This window comes from Mastomys coucha, unplaced genomic scaffold (assembly GCF_008632895.1).
Source record: "Mastomys coucha isolate ucsf_1 unplaced genomic scaffold, UCSF_Mcou_1 pScaffold22, whole genome shotgun sequence".
Lineage (NCBI taxonomy): Eukaryota > Metazoa > Chordata > Mammalia > Rodentia > Muridae > Mastomys > Mastomys coucha.
Window position 1 is genome coordinate 228,528,853 of NW_022196905.1, and position 16,704 is coordinate 228,545,556.

Genomic DNA, 16,704 nt, shown 5'->3' on the forward strand with positions numbered 1-16,704 from the left:
CTGCCAAGCCTGACAACTGAGTTCAATGCCAAGGATAGCGCTGACTGAAGGAGAGGGGACTGGCCCCAGGAGCTGTACTGAGCAGCACGCTGACACTGTCATGCTCACAGGCACACATACAACACATCACAGACATGCGTGCACAAAGCAAATAAACTTGTGTGATTTTAATTTGCCTGGTAAAAATACTTTAATCACATATCAAACAACAGTGTAACCTTTCCGGGTGCCTTAGACTCGACCAAGTGTGGCAATTATCATGTGACATTACACTGTGTCTGACTATTTTGTTTTTGCTGTTGTTAGAGTTTTTGCCCTTGTGTTATTTTCTTCTGCAAGGCTCCACAAGGAGGCTGCAGTCAGAGGGCCTCAGTCAGTCCTGACCTCTGGGTTGGCTGTCACAAGACCAAAAGTTTGTACCTGGGTTCTTCCCCGTGACCGGCTGAAATGACTCACTTCGCCAGGCCTGTACGGAGATCACAGAGGCCTACTTCATAGCAGTGGCAACAGGAACAGTGGGTACCAGGCTCTCAATCCCTATGCCCCTCATGTCCCCCACCTGCTTCAATGGGACCCCATAGCTTCCTCTTTTTCCCACTCTGTTTAGGAGCAAGAAGTACTGAGAAACTGGAGATGTTCCTCTGAAAACACTATCCCACACTGAGCATAGAGCAGCAGTATGGCCTTCCATCTTTACCCTGGCATATATCTTTGCAGACCCTGAAGACAGGTAAGGTCCCACAGAAGTGGGTGAAAGACTGAAGTCATCTTGTAATGGGGTGAATATTGGCCAATGGAAAGTATGGATAAGAAAGGTGTCTCATCATTTCCCCCTCCTCTTCTCTTCTTGCATGAATTCTCCTCCTGGCTCTTCAGGAAAATTCCAGTGTCCTAGCACTGTGTGGGCTGTCCTGCATCACTTTGTCTCAGTGTAAAGTTCTCAAACAAAGCACCACCTTCCAGGATTCTCTGTAAACTTTCCTTTTCTTTCAACTTCACACAGAAACTTCCAGAAAAGCACACCAGCAGGTATGTCTTCAGTTTCTCTCTGGCTCTCTAGAGGAATCAGGCTATCTCCAGCCCCTACCCTCCCATACCTGATGGCATAGGATTCAGGAAGAGCACTGGGAACTTTGTTCTGACATGTTTCTAGAACCCAAGCAATGTACTGCTAAAACTGTAGTTGTGTGACCCACTGTTGGCTCTTGAGTATATTAACCATAAGACCTTTAATCTCTCTTAACAGCCTAATGAAAATAATCCTGCCAGATTCACTTCTCTGGAAACATCATCACCATGATCAAAAAGTATAAAGTGGAGAAAGCAATATGGAAGCCATGACAAAGCCTATACATGATAATTATTGTGACTAAACAAGAATTTAGTCTAATGAATTTAGTTATTTCTTTATATCAAAACAACATCTATGTTAGAAATTAACAGAGTGGTGATATTTTTCACAAGTTATATTTATGTTTTATGTAAATAGCAACCTAGGAAAACAAAGACAAACCATAGCTGGAAAATTCTCGAGGTCATTTTTTTGGTTGCTCTGTGTGTGTGTGTGTGTGTGTGTGTGTGTGTGTGTGTGTGTGTGCTCACACACAGGCAGGTACTCTAACAATAAGCTATATCTTCCAACCCTCAAGACAGTCCACTTCATAAAGTTTTATCAGAACTACACACCTATTCTTTTACATATAATGACTACTTTCACACACATTTACTGTTTTCCTATTATTTTATTTTATGTGTATGGGTGTTTTTTCTGCATATTTATGTCTGTACACAATATTTGTACTAGGTGTCTGTGGTAGCCAGAAGAGGGCACTGCATCCCACGGGACCTGAATAACAGATGGTTTTGAGCACACCCATCCACCCACCCACTCCCCATGTGGGTGCTGGGAACACTGGTCCTATGGAAGAGGAGCCAGTGCTCTTAGTCACTGACCCATTTCTCCAGGCTTCTGTTACTAACTTTTAAGGAGACATTCCTTAAAAGATGAGAATTTGCAACTGAGTCTGCCCACAAAGCCATAAATACTTTCTAATACTTTTTTGTAGTTGAAAATACCTGCCAATGCCAGTACTAGAGGAAATGTTAGTTATTCTGTTCTTGACAGTGAATGCTCTAAAGCAGAGCTGTGGTCTTCAAATTTAGGTTTTCTTTTACATTTATTTATTTATTTATTTATTTATTTATTTATTTATTTATTGGTTTGTTTGCTTAGTGTGTGTGAGAGAGAGAAAGAGAAAGAGAGAGAGAGAGAGAGAGAGAGAGAGAGAGAGAGAGAGGCCACAGAGTGCTTGTGTAGCTCAGAGAACAACTGTCAGGAGCCAGTTCTCTTCCTTCAGATGAGTTCTCAAGACTCAGGTGCCCATGATTGGTGAAAGGTGATATTTCCCACTGAGCCATCTCTTTGGGTCTGATTTTTATTTGTTTCTGATTCATTTGCATTTTCATCTAGTAGATATTTAGAAAGTATAAAATGTACCAGTAAGGTTTAACATGCACACATGTTATATTCAGACACATGAGCAATTATGTTAGGGGTGAATAGTCAGAAGTATTTGAGAAGCAATTTGCAGTTTCGAAGTGCTGTTGAATACTTTGCCTGCCCACCCCTGTGCTGCTATTCATTGTACAATAACACATGCATCTATTCTCCTTTGAAAAGTATTTGGACATGTTAACTTATTATAGAGTACAGTAGCACAGCCAATAGATAGGATTAGCTTTCTTGCAGACCAAGTGTTCCTTGGTAAAGCCTGGTGATAGGACCTGCTTCCAGCCTTGCCCAGGTTTGAGAAGTACATGCAGCTTGTGAAATGTGGGCCTCGACACAACTGGGCCATTGCTGCATTATTCTTGGCTGACTGCAAATCTGCTTTTCTGCCTTGGTGACAAATGGATTACACTGAACATTTTCATGAGTTTTCAAAGACAAAGGGGAGAAAAAAGATCTCAGAGACTCCACAAACCTGTGTACCTGAAGGAAGAAAAGATCACCTAATCTGAGTTGCCTCAGAGTCCTCCCAAATTCTTATATCTCTCTAGCTGTTAACATCCAGTAGTAGACCTTTTGCTGGTACTTTGCAGAATGATGTCACCTGACATCCTCCCCAACCCCCATGCTGGCTGTCTTCTGTACCTCTAATGAGAGTGCAAATTTTCCTGCCTTCCATGCCTTTGAATTTAATCCAGCATTCTGGAAGATCAGAGGCCTGTGCTCTGATTTAAACTATTAAAATGGATTAGTACTTATGTGTGTAGACGCAAGGTTCTTTCTTCAAGTAACACCTGTAAGATGAAAAAAGGACATCTTATGACCATTCAAACCATCAGTTGCCTGGGTGAATATTCCTTTTATCTTCTTTTGCTGTGATGGAGGGGCTGTTTCTCAATTCCTTCTATAAACCTTCCCCTTCCAACTATCATTCACTGGGCTGAGAGCCAAGTAACTTTCTATGCCTGGTAGAAAGGGATGGAACTGGTATGCATCAGCTCCGTGAATGTTGTTTGTTTTCTCCTTGACTTTTGTTTGAATTGAAACAAAGGCATTTCCATCATTGACACAGTAAGTGAAATGTTGGTTTGACCCATGGTAAGCGCTTTAGCTATCCTGAACTAGTGGGCTTTGTAAGGGCTCCTTTTGCTGATCTGTCTTGCCCCATATCAGTCACATAATAGATGCCAGACAGTATTTACTAAACGAATTAACAAACAAAGACCAGGTACATGGGATCATCTGGACTCAGTGTATTGCACCTTCCTAAGTCAGCAATTCCTCAACAGTGGTATGGAAACAAAGGATACAAAACCACAAGCAGACTGTTCTTCACTCTTCAGACTACATCCTCCCTGTTGAGACAGTTAACACACGTAATGTTTAAAATTAAATTGGGAATAAGAAAAATCTATCTGGTTGCCATGAATCAGAACATCCACCTTTACATCCCAAGCTCCCCCTCTTACAGTGACTCTTTCCATGAGAGTCTTTACTGTTTGAGCTTCAGTTTGTTAATCTCTAAAGCAAACAATCAACAATGTACATAGATAAATTGGTTATGATGAATAAATGGAACAACTATTTTAACACCGAGCATGAGAAGTGCTTAATAAATGGAAAGGAAAGGCAAGATTGAGTCTCTATTTCTCCTTTTCTCCTTATCCAAGATTATTTGATAGTGGAATGTTGACGGGTACTCTGTGATAGACTGGTTTTATGGAAAAGACTTATATAACTGTTCCAGAGTTATGATGTGTTTTGGGATGGGGACTTTGAGCTAAAAGAGTTAGCAGTTTGAACTTGGAGGAAAGATTTCTAGGAACTAGACCATCTTTGCTGATGACAATCATATTACTTTTGTGTTTTTAACTTCAAAAGAGCTGTAATATAATGGCACACACACACACACACAAACACACACACACACACACACATTAACCCACAGAGACATCATATCAGGCTACATGGTTGTATTAGGCTTAGTTTGTCTCTTCAAAAGACACACTGAAGTCCTAATCCCAGGTAGCTAGGAATGTGATTTATTCAAAATACAGTCTGCATGTGTAATCAAGGGAAGAGAAAGTCTTCCAGGATGAGGCCTTTGAATGGTTAATCTCAGAGCTCAATTTGAAGAGGTCTAGAGTCAAATTGAGACAAGTGGGTCTCTTGGCTTGACTGTTGGGGATTGTCTTGACTGAGTTAATATAGGTGGAAAGATCCATCACTGTGGTTGGCACCTGGACTAGGAGCCCTGTGAGATGAGAACATGGGCTGAGATCCAGCACTTAACCACTCTCTGCTTCCTGATTGTGAGCACACGGTTACCAGTTCTCTGTCAAGTTCCTGCTGCCATGATTTCTCTTTAATGGTGGAATTAGTCCTGGAATTGTAAGCCAAAAGGAAACACTTCCTCCCTAAGTTGTCTTGTCATGGTATTTTATCACAGCAACAGAAAAATGACTGAGGCAAGTAGTCTGGGAGAGATGAGAAGACAGATGGATACACAAAGAAGAGATGGCCATGTGACAGGGAAAGAGTTAAGGTGCTATTTGTATTTCACTTAATAACACAGACGAGGGAAACGAGAGCCACCAGAATCAGGAAAAATGAGGACTTTAGCCTTTCAAGAAGCATGTCCCTCCATGCTTGGATTATGTACGTCAAGCCCACAGAAATGTCACAGAACGCATTTTTTAAGTGACCCAATTTTAGTACTCTGTTACTGCAGTCATTAAAATCTAACAATGAGCTACCTGAAGTTTGCCCGGCATCATAAATTTTTAATACCGAACTTGTATTGACAGAAAAGGGCAGGAGAGTGCATTGGACCAAATCCATATTTGACAGCAAAATTATCATTTGTATACTACTATATGGCTCCCACATTACTTTCCCAGCCTTATCCTCTTGATCCTGTTGATGACATTTTCAGATAAGGGAAGCTGGTAGCATTATATTCCATTAGGCTGATAAGAGAGATTAAAGGTCTTACAGTTAATAAAGTCAAGAGCCAATGCTTGAAACTGGGTCACTTGGCTCCACAGTTTCATCAGCATGTTGATTGCCTCGGTTCTAGAAACACTTTAAAACAAAGTGTCCAGCCATCCCCACAAATGTTATACCATGAGCTATGTGGGGGAAGTGGGGATGGACTAAGTCCTCTGGAGGGTCAAAGGTGAGAGTTGAGGAGCCATGCCTGGAGGTGGGAATCACAGTGGAAAAGGAAATGATTCACCTTTGAGAAGATAGTCCTCTCTCTGGGATGCCTATTTCAAAAGAGTCACTGCAGAGCACAGCAGGTATCAGCAGCAAGTATATTTGCTTGACACACAGAAGTGTTTTGTATGGGTAGCATAAAGGAACCAAAGGACAAGTAGGAGAGAGAAGGATCTGATTGCTCCCTTCCTTCCCATTAGCCTGGTGAGGGAACACTGGTGGAAACCAGGAGATTATTATTAAGCTTGGGCATTTTACTAGACTAAGTTAGCTAGCTTTCCACCCCTGCATCAGCTATCTGAGAGGATCAGGTTTGAGGGGAAAGGTTAATTTGGTCCTGGCATTCGAGGGCCATGACTGACTGGTCTGCTGCCTTCCAACCTGTGATAAGGTAGAACATCATTGTGTGCTGTTTAGGGAAAAGCTAAACTACTGGCCTCATGGTGGCTGAGCAGTAAGGTGAGAGGCATGTTCCTGTCTGCTAGATTCTTCCCTTTACCCACGCACTCCCATACCTTAAAGGCTTCTTAAATTTCTAATAAGTATTCCAGGCTAGAAACACAGCAGCAACTATCATCAAGACTTCTGTCTTGATATCACAAGCAGTTTCTTCAAGAGCATACCTACAGGGAGCAGAACATTTTGTCTTTTAGGATGAAGGTGTCAGTGTGCTTTCTGTGTGAAATCTTTCAATTATACCTGGAGAATTTAAACATGTAGAGAAGTAAAGGATGATGTTCAAACTATCTATGTGTTTATTTTATTTTTGTTTTATATATGCATATATATGTGTATGTATATGTGTTCATACATATATATGAAATAAAACTTTACAGATAATGATTATTTTATTTATGATCTTCTTCCCATCCCTTCTTTCAGGATGAGAATTTTTATGGCTTCCCAGTCTATACTTAATATTTTTCCTATGATGTGTGTTATTCACGCACAAGTATATAAGCATAGTTGGTATGCAATGAGCATATAGTACTATATATCTATATGTTTGCATACTTAAGTTTGCTTGCATATATTATCATAGCCTAATGGGGAATTTAAATATTCAATAAGATACTATTTAAATAATTAAAGTTTTAAAGCCAATCCACACTATGAAATACTACACAGCATTTTTTAAAAATCTGAATTGTAAATGTGGGGTCATAGAAAGACACTCAGGGCATTTAACTAGATGATTTAGACAGGTTGCTATGCATTGTCAGACGTCACTTGTCCACTATATTCTTTACATACACAATGGAATATGTCCAGCAAAAGCCATCTGAGGTTTGAGAACAAAAAGGTAGTAAAGAGAACTATTTTTTCTTCTGTCTTATTCTTCTAAAAATGTAGCATGTGGTACTGCAGAGATGGCTTAGAAGTTAAGAGTACTGGTTGTTTTTCCAGAAACTGGGAATTCCCAGCACCCACATGGTACCTCATCACCATTTGTAACTTTAGTTCAAGGAGATCCAACACCTTTTTTCTGCCCCTTGCAAGAACAAGGGACCAAGTATAGATGTGACACACAGAAATGCACCCAGGCAAAATACACATATATGTAAAATGAAAGCTTAAAAAGTAATATTCATAAAACTTAGAATGTACTGCTTTTCCAAATATGCATTAGGAACTTTTAAAGTATTTAAAATGACTAAGGAAAAGAATGTTCTGCAGGCAGAGTGAGTTCAGACCCAGCACAGGAGAAGCAGCCTTGGGAAGAGTTGCAGGGAGCTCTGCATGACGAACCCCAAATAGAGTGAATTTGAGTCCTGTTTCCAGCAAAAAGTAAAGGCAAACTCTTTCTCTTTGACTTGCTAATTATTATTATCTAAAGTTAAGACTTAAATAGGTGTCCCTACAGATTTATATAAAGAGGCTTGGGTCCTAGGGTGGTAGTTTGGATAGGTGATTTGGACCTTTATTAAGTAAAGTCTGTTATGAGGTTTATAGCTCACTGGGGGTTGGGGGTGCTCTCTCCCTCCCCTTCTCTCTCCTCATTCTTCCCTCTCTCTCCTTCTCTCTCTCTTTTCCTTCCCTCTTTCTTTCCTCTCCCTCTTCTCCCCTCCCTCTCTCCCCTCTCTTGCTCTCTCCCCTCTCTTGCTCTCTCCCCTCTCTTTCTCTCTCCCTCTCTCCTCTCCTCTCTTCCTTCTCTCTCCCTCTCCCCCTCCCTCTCTCCTTCCTCCCTCTCTCTCTCTCCCTCCCTCCCTATCTCTCTTCTCTCTTCTCTCCCCCACTTACTTAGCTTCTGCTGTATTATACATATAGTCTCATCATGGTGAGCCACCCCTACCGGATGCCAAACTAATGGTACCCAATTTGGACTTGAATCTCCAAAAGAGCAAATTGATAGTGAACTAATGGCCATCTTCTCTTTATAAATCTAGACACCTCTGGCATTTTGTCAGAGTACAGAGAATCTAACTAAAGCACCCTGCTCACGCCCATCCCCCACCATACTCTCTTGTAAACCTGCACACCTCCATGTTGTTTTATGTCTTTGTTCCTTTACTCCAGCCTGTCCTCCTGCCTGGACATCTTCCACCAACTCGTTTGCTGGACCAACCACCTAATCCCCTGGATTCCCTATGTCTCCATTGCATACAGGCACTTTCCAGCATCATGGGCTGGGTACTTTCTCTGTTAGCAGTGAGTTAAGTTCAGCAAATACACAGCAACATGGAGACTACTTTTGGCATCTTGCTTGACTCTGTGAAGGAGAGAGAGAGATAAGAGTAGTATTTGTATGAGGAAGAGGATACAAGGTCTCTAAATATCCCACTCCTGTTCCTCATAATTAAAATTGCGAAGATGTATTCTAAAGTTTTGGCTCTTCCTGACCTGTTGATTCATTTTAAGAACATCACTTGACCTTCTAGAAGAATGGTCATAGTGGGAAAAGCAGTGATCACATGCTTGGGGGTTTCATGCATTTGCAAGGATACTGCAGATCCTTGCGAATGCATGAAAATACCCATATTACATGAAAGTGGGTACAAATTATTCTTAATTTCAACAGCCCCACTGAGTTGTTTTCATATACATCTGTTAAATGAGAAAACTAACCAAAAGCTATTATTGGGACTTGGTCTCAAGCTCCTGGGAGATTCCAAGAATCACCAACTGTCTTCTTTGAAAATCAGTTCCCCTTGTCCATTAATCTAAGATCAAGCTGGCTTATGGGAGTTGCTTTCAGCATTTGGCATACCATGCATCACACATGATTCCTGACATTATACATGATTCCTGACTGTGTGTCACATGCACAAACTGCATTAAACCACTAGTGGTTTCAGGGCCATGCTTAATGTGGCAGTGGATTGATACCGTGCTGACTAGTGTATAGCAGAGATGCCACTGAGTAGTCTCTTGTATTTATATCAATAGGGATTCACTCTTTGAAGAGTGTGGCTCATTTTAAAAAGATACATAAAACAGATTTTGCAATTTTACTGCAGCAGCATACCCCTCCCAGAACATCTCCATGATCTCCATGTACTATGAGATCAACAGAACAATATACTAAATGATCAAGAAACTAGGTAATACCCACCACTTCCATCCATGCTGGAGAGACAGTGTTCAAACAAAGATGTGGAATGTGAAGTTTATATAAAGTCAAAGGGATTAGAATACTGATATGGAACATCAGGATCTGCAAAGCCCTAAACATAAACTCACCACTGACATATTAAGGGGGCAGGGATTATTTACCCTAAAAACATGAGTGCATTCATGCATGTATGGATGTGATGTGGTGGACCAAGAAATTCCTTTACTGATGTAAGAGTTGCACCAGATAGTCTAACATCCAACCCAAATAAGGAGATTGTAACATAGTAAACTTGGGACTTTCTATTTCATTTAGTTCAGGGAAATGTTGGTAATTGACGTTGGACTCTTCCACATAGCCTAACAAGGCTATGTGGAAAGCAGAGAAAAGGCAGAGCTGGTGGGCAGACAGAAGATGTAACAAATGCACAAAACTGGCAGGAGCAGAAGGCAGGATGTTGAAGTGGGAGGAGGGAATCAGCAAACGGATGGGGGCTGACGCCACAATTTCGTGTCAAGGGAAAGTTGGTAAAGTAAGAGACAGAGCTTAACCAGTGTTACCTGGAGTTACAGACAGCTAATAGAATGTACTAATATAAATTCAAAAACCAGCAGGAAGCAGATGGGAGGGAGGTCAATATGGGTGAGCTTAATCCACACCTTCCATATTGAGGAGGTAACAGCCATTAACTAAGTGACAAATCAAGAGATGTGTTTGTGGAAGCAGCTATGAAAATAACCAAAAGCCAACATTAATTTGTCTCTGTAGTTAATGATTGGGATAGTAGTCTTCTTGTATTATTTAATTGCTTACAGTGCATAGACTGCTTTGATTAGAACATGTCGAGTAGGTACTTTTGGGGGGATAAGGTATAGAAATAAGAATAGAATCAGTTGTACGGTTTGCCAGAACCATAAGCCTGTGTTAATCCTGGTTTTCTTTGTAAAACTGAAAAAATATTGTATATAGCATGCTTTTAAAGTGAGTACCCCTAGGGAAGTATTCACTTGTGAAATTCTGTGATGATATAATTTGGCTATGCTCTACTTCTTCCCTACTCAGCACAGTAGCCACCAGTCGCAGGTGTCCTTTGGGTACCTGAGAAGTGCCCACTGACACTGAGGAATACAATTTTAGTTTAGTTTATTTTAATTGATTCTAATTTGAGGAAGAATGTGTCACTGGTAGGCAGGGGCCTATGTAGCACAGCAGGAGAATTGAATGGGAGGTGGGAGCCACTCTTTCTTACCATCTACATTTCTATATTGCTTGAAATTCTGAAGCAGTGAATTAGATACTTTTAGAATTCAAGAATCCCAGAACTTCTTCAGTTACAAGAAATACAAAAAAGTAAAACTATGGAATAGTATAATAGAATAAAGAGTCTACAGAGCAGATTGGTTTATTCTGATGGGTGGTTGACTTTGGGTTGCCTCCTGTGATGCTAATGATGGAGAGCTGCTTTTGGGATGTCTCCTGTGACTCTGAGGAACCCCTGCATCATGCCCAAACACTTAGGTCACAGCTCTCTGTTCCACTGAGTCAGTCACAATTCTCTTCCGCTTTCAGTCTTCCCACAATACTTTTCTACCCTTTGTATGACATTTCTCCCTCTCCTTGCATGTTGTGGTTGAGGTACATTTAGATATACACATGTATGGCATTTACTCTCTCATGGGTGAGAGAATAAATACATGTGTATATCCTACTAACCATATTCTCTCCAACCCAAAAGAAGGATACTTACCAAGAACTAGGGACCACATTACCTCTGATATGTAGGTCTCAAACTTGGCTCCTGTCCATTCATACATCCATACATCCAAAGTCTGTCCCTATCTAGCTTTTATCCACCCCCAATCATCAAGCAAACTGTTGACTCTGTCACTGCTTAGCAACAAAGCCTCAAGTTACATACTTTGTCCTGTTGTGTGTAATTTTATACTACTTCCTTTATCTCCAGGAAGTGACCATGCTACCAGCCCCCTCCCAGCTTCCCCTGAATGAGCAGATAAAACACACACACACACACACACACACACACACACACACACACACACACACACAGTTTGTTCCTTTTCCATTTGGCTTAGGACACAATTGCTGGGCATTACTATCTTCTGCCTGGAAAAGCATGCCCTTTTCATTTCCACTTCTCCTACCTGCCCTAAACTTCAGTAGCTAGTCCTACTTAGGCCCTGCCAAACATCCATGACTACCAACCTGTAGCAGTAGCCACAGGCCCCGGCTCCTCCTGAGAACTCACATGGCTGCTGCATTCCTCTGGTTCCAAAGCATGACAAAAAACTCTCCTCCCCTTCTTTGCATCTCCCTTCCTTTTTCTTCTGGATCCAGGAAGTCCTGCCTATACCTTCTGCCCAACTATTGGCCCCCAGATTTCTTTACTGACAGATCAAGAACCAATTGGGGAACAGGACCTTAGCATCAGAGCCTGTCCCCTCACCTAGTAAGTGGAAATCAAAACTGCAGGATATCATGGGGTTCTAGGAAGGGTGAAACAATATATTACACAGGAAGAACTCAGTGCAGACATGCCAGATAGAATGTATCTCTGTTAGCTCTTGCTATTTCGAAGATAATTAAGTAAGAATAATCTTATTGACTACAGAGTTGCAAGAAATTTCCAGTCATTTGTTTGGTAAAAGTATCAACCCAACTTCTTTCTCCCGTGGATTGCCAAATACTTCAGATTTATTGCAAAATTAGGGATATAATTGCTTTTAGAGAAATGGCAGATTATATAAAAAGGTTTCCTTCTATATTCATTTTTTTATGTGTATGAATGCTGTGCCTGAATGTGTGTATATTTATCATATCCATGACTGATGCCTTCAGAGGTCAAAAGAGAGCATCAGATTCCCTAGCACTGGGGTTACAGACAGTGTAAACCACTATGTGGTGGGAATGGAACCCTGGTCCTTTATAAGAGCATTGAGTGTTCTTAACAACTAATCTCTCTACCCTTCAAGGATACCTTTTCACCCCTTAATTTGGGTTTTGTTGCTGTGAAGAGACACCATGACCAAGGTAACTCAAGGATATCTTTTTAAAAATATGATGACAGGCAGCATTCTTCAGTCTGAAGTAACTTATAAAAATAGAAATGGTCTGATATTATGGTCCAGCTCATTCTCTTACACAAAGAGTAGGTCCACTACTGTATCAATCTTACATGGGATGAAGGCATTAGAGAAGTCCCTATCCACATGCAGCATGACGACAAATTTTCCTCATTTTATTTGTGGAGCAGATTTTTATTACTATGAAGTGGCACATACACACACATATGGAAAACAATGTAAAAAATTAGAGTAAAAATAAATACCATTTATGATCCTAACTCAAACTGCCACAGATAACAGTTGTTCAACTTCTGATACGCAAAAATTCAGAAAGTGTATGCACATGCCATTAAATAAAAAATAAACATACACTAATGTATGTCATAATTGGCTTCAATCAACATACTGGAAAGAGAACCTTGACTGAGGAATTGTTTCTATCATATCATCCTGTAAGTATGTTTATGAAATACTTTCTTGATTTCTGATTAATGTGGGAGAGCTATCCCTGGGTAGGTGTGTTTGAGCCAGGCAAGAGCCTAGAAGCAAACCATCATTCCACCATGCTCTCTGCTGCAGTTTCTGCTCTGGGTTCCTGCCTTGGCTCCCCTTGATGATGGACCATAAACAGTAAGATAAAATAAACCATATCTTCCCCAAGTTGCTTCTGGTCATGGTATTTTTCACAGCAGCAGAAAACAAACTAGAACAATATGTGTGCAAATATATTAGGCATTATGTAGTTCCATAAATTATATTTATAAATTTTAGAAATAGGAAGCAAATAATAGATACACAAATATAAACTCAAATGGGTTCATGAATCTCATGGCATTTTAAGCTATTTTTGTTATTTAACCTCCTATTACAGGTCTTTCCTTGTCAGTGGGTTTATATTCATATCACTTTCAAATTCATTTACTAGTATTGTATATACCATAAAGTCTTTTCCCTCCACCAAAGTCTTCTTGGGTAACATTAGATTGTTTCCTGTTTTCCCAGGTTGTTTTGTTGGGTTTTACTATTTCTAACTTCCTTAATAATGACCAGCTCCAACTCATTATCTCCATGAAATTATTTTAGACATGAAATTACTGAGTGAAAGAAAAGCTTGCTCATGTGGATTTTAATATTTATTGCCCAAATCTTCAGGAATTTAGCATTCTGCTCTTCCTCTGGTAGTAGAGATACTAGTCTCTGTCACCTCCTATGACTGTTGTCTATCTCATTTTGCCTAGTCTGATGGATGAAAAAGAATGCTTTCTTCTTGTTTCAATTTTGACTTTTTAAGCTGATTATTGTTGTCTTCAGAGTAAATGTCTTTTCGTGGATATACTTGCCATTGTTCCTGTTGTTCCAGTGAAGATACCTCAGTGTTCTCCAGTTCTGGAGATGGAAGAGGCTTGAAGCAAGATGCAATCACATCCCTAGACCTAGCTGTTCTTCTTCATCATTCAAATCCTCCCCAGAACCTTGTCCTTCAGTGATAGCTAAAGGGACTCAGCATCCATGAAGACTTTCTAAACACCAGCCATAAGGATTTATCATCTGTTTTCTTGGACATCTTTTTGTAGAGCTATTCTGTTTCTCTCTCTCTCTCTCTCTCTCTCTCTCTCTCTCTCTCTCTCTGTCTGTCTGTCTCTCTCTTTCTCTCACATGGTGTGTGTGTGTATGTGTGTGTGTGTGTGTGTTCACCCAACTGTGCATGAATGTGGAGGTCAGAGATTGGCATGAGGTATCTTCTTTAGTTACGTCCCACCTTATGTTTTAAGACAAGGCCTCTCATTGGCCTTGAGCTCACTAATCAGGCTAGGCTAGCTGACCAATGAGTTCCAAAGACCCACCTTTCTCTGCCTCCCCAGAGCTGGGATTACAGGATGACTTCGCTCCACCTGGCTTTTTGTGTGGGGAATTCAGCATTCCCATCCTCAAGCTTGGCTGTCAAGCACTTTACCAGGTATACCATCTCTCCATCCCTTGTTCTATGGCTGTAAAAGTATTTTGGGGGGTAAGAAGGTTATTTGTATCATTATCTTTTCCACCTCTCAAAAGTTTTGACTTCCCTATTACTAATTTCATCCTAATCACAAAGACTGAGAGAAACTTACACACATTGCCCCCTTTGTTTTAGAACCTTTGGAACACAAGATCATGTTTGTCTGTTATATAGTTGATGATTATTTTAGTTTTCCACAGGAGGGAATTAAGTCGAGGGAAGTCAGACAACTTGCCTTAGGTGCTCAGCGACAGAACTGGGTTTTCAGCCCCATTGCTCTTCTTCTGAAGCCTGGACTTCTAAGGAGTTGGTTGTGAAAAATTGATTTACCAAATAGCATGTTTCCAATATAAAATAAATAAATAAAAAGAGTGAGACATTAGAGCAGCAAAGTCTGGCTGCACACGGGAAACTGATCTCTTCCTGATGGAAACACAATAGTAAACGGCTCTGCACAAGAAGGATTTGTACTTGTGGATAAAAGTGCTAACGTCCCAACCAGTCTTTACATTTAAAAACACACATAAATGATGATTTCAATTCTATTAGGAAACTGTGTCTTTATCTCTTAGTAAGACTAAAATGAAACTGACTGAGAGGTTCAAGTCAGAAATCTGTTTTGCTATTTAGTGCAGTTTGTCAGACTAGAGAAATGGGATTGAATTTCCAAGCCATAGGCAAGCTGGCTACAATCTGCAGCTAGCTACACAGTTGATGGTTTCTCCCCTCCTCCTTTATTTACAACTCTTTTGATAAGCCTTCAGCAAGTTGCATAGGTTGTTCTAGTTGCATCTCGTTTGACTGGATTAGAATACTTGATGACAGTTCAGAGAAGTTTGAGGCAGATGGTTCTTGACGTTTTTCAGGGCATCAGTTACAAACCATGCAAGAGGCTCTTTCATCCTTTGTTTATCCTTCACTTAGAAGCTACTATAGTAGGTTGTTAAACTTTCATTTTTCACAGTGCTGATTAAGGCATGCTCCAAGGCAGATGTTAGTCCGCACCATTTTTTTTTTAACAATTTACATTTAGCACCAAAGCTGGCTTTGTACCCCTCCCAGTATCACTCTTTCAAAACTTCAAGGTCAGTCAGAAACACTGAGGCTCCCTGAACAATGTAAGGGCTTGCAAACTTCACTTAGCCACAGAAACACCACTGTTTATCATTCCACATGTATGTGTTGGCTAGTCAACACACAGGAAAACTCAATACTGCTCTTTCTCCACAGAATGAGAGAATTATTTAAGAGGCAGCCCAGTAAACAAAGAGAGGAGAGAAAGGAAAACACACAGCAGCAACAACAACAACAAAAGGCACAAGTCTGAATAAAACCTGTCAGAATATCTTAATTTTTATCAAAGCAGTTGTAGAAATGAGACATGATTGACAGTCCTGAAGTAGAAAATTCATCACACATCACTGATGAAATGCAAAACAAAGAGCAAGAAATGGCTCACCTTTCTTCTCCATGTTTTAGTGATTTGGCAAATTACATACTATTTAGTTCAACCCAAGACAAATAAGGGTGGATGAAAGCTTCATTACATAGGGTGAAATGTTGACAAATGGGCTTGTTACATGCAAATCCTGACAAAATTCTATTGTACATCAGAAAAGCACAGCCTTTTGCTCCATCACTTCTGAAAATAATTTTGAAGCACATTCCCTCTCTGTGCAGATGATAACATCCTGTTTAGGAAAACAGTGTGTGGGCAATCAGGAAGATGCCATACAGGAAGAATGCTAAGATATGCTCCCCACCTCATTAAAAATAAGAACCCTAGGCACGACTGTGAGTCACAGACCATGGACTGCTCTTCCTTCAAAAAGAAGAGCAAGAAAAACAAACCAAAACATAAAAACCCAGTAACAACCATATAAATAGAGGATAAGTGGTCCCCTCCCTCTGAGGTACAAAGCCAGCTTACAAACACATGGTAATTTTGGTTCTAAATCTTTGGTACTGAGAAAGCCTATGGCAGAACCTGTAAATTGCAATATATGCAGGAAAGGGGATATTGATTTACATATTAATGGACAAGAGAATCTGTCTAATCCTGCCAACTGATAAAAGTAGCAAAAAGTGCAAAAGTAGTTGGGTCTTCCTGGAAACCCAACCGGGACACCACGGAAGAAAGGGCAGACACAAGGACTGTTACAAGCCAACAGGTAGAATAGGTGAGGCAAAACCCCTCCCACAAGTTCGTTAGCATGCCGGCCCAATCAACGGCTTCTTTGGTCTCTGTAGAGGTGGGACTTCCAGTGTAACTGGAACCAGGTTCGAGGCGTGGCAAATAGCAGGACGTGGGCAGAGAGGTGTGGTTATGAGAGGCAGGCCTCAA

The 16,704-nt window shown here is 40.5% G+C and overlaps 1 long non-coding RNA gene across 1 annotated transcript; it reads left to right on the forward strand.

Moving 5' to 3' along the window:
- The first annotated feature begins 324 nt into the window (after positions 1-324).
- Positions 325-1,015, forward strand: LOC116069841. The gene is made up of 3 exons (XR_004110158.1): positions 325-515; positions 608-730; positions 877-1,015. It is a non-coding gene; the product is annotated as an uncharacterized LOC116069841 (long non-coding RNA).
- The last annotated feature ends 15,689 nt before the right edge of the window (positions 1,016-16,704 follow it).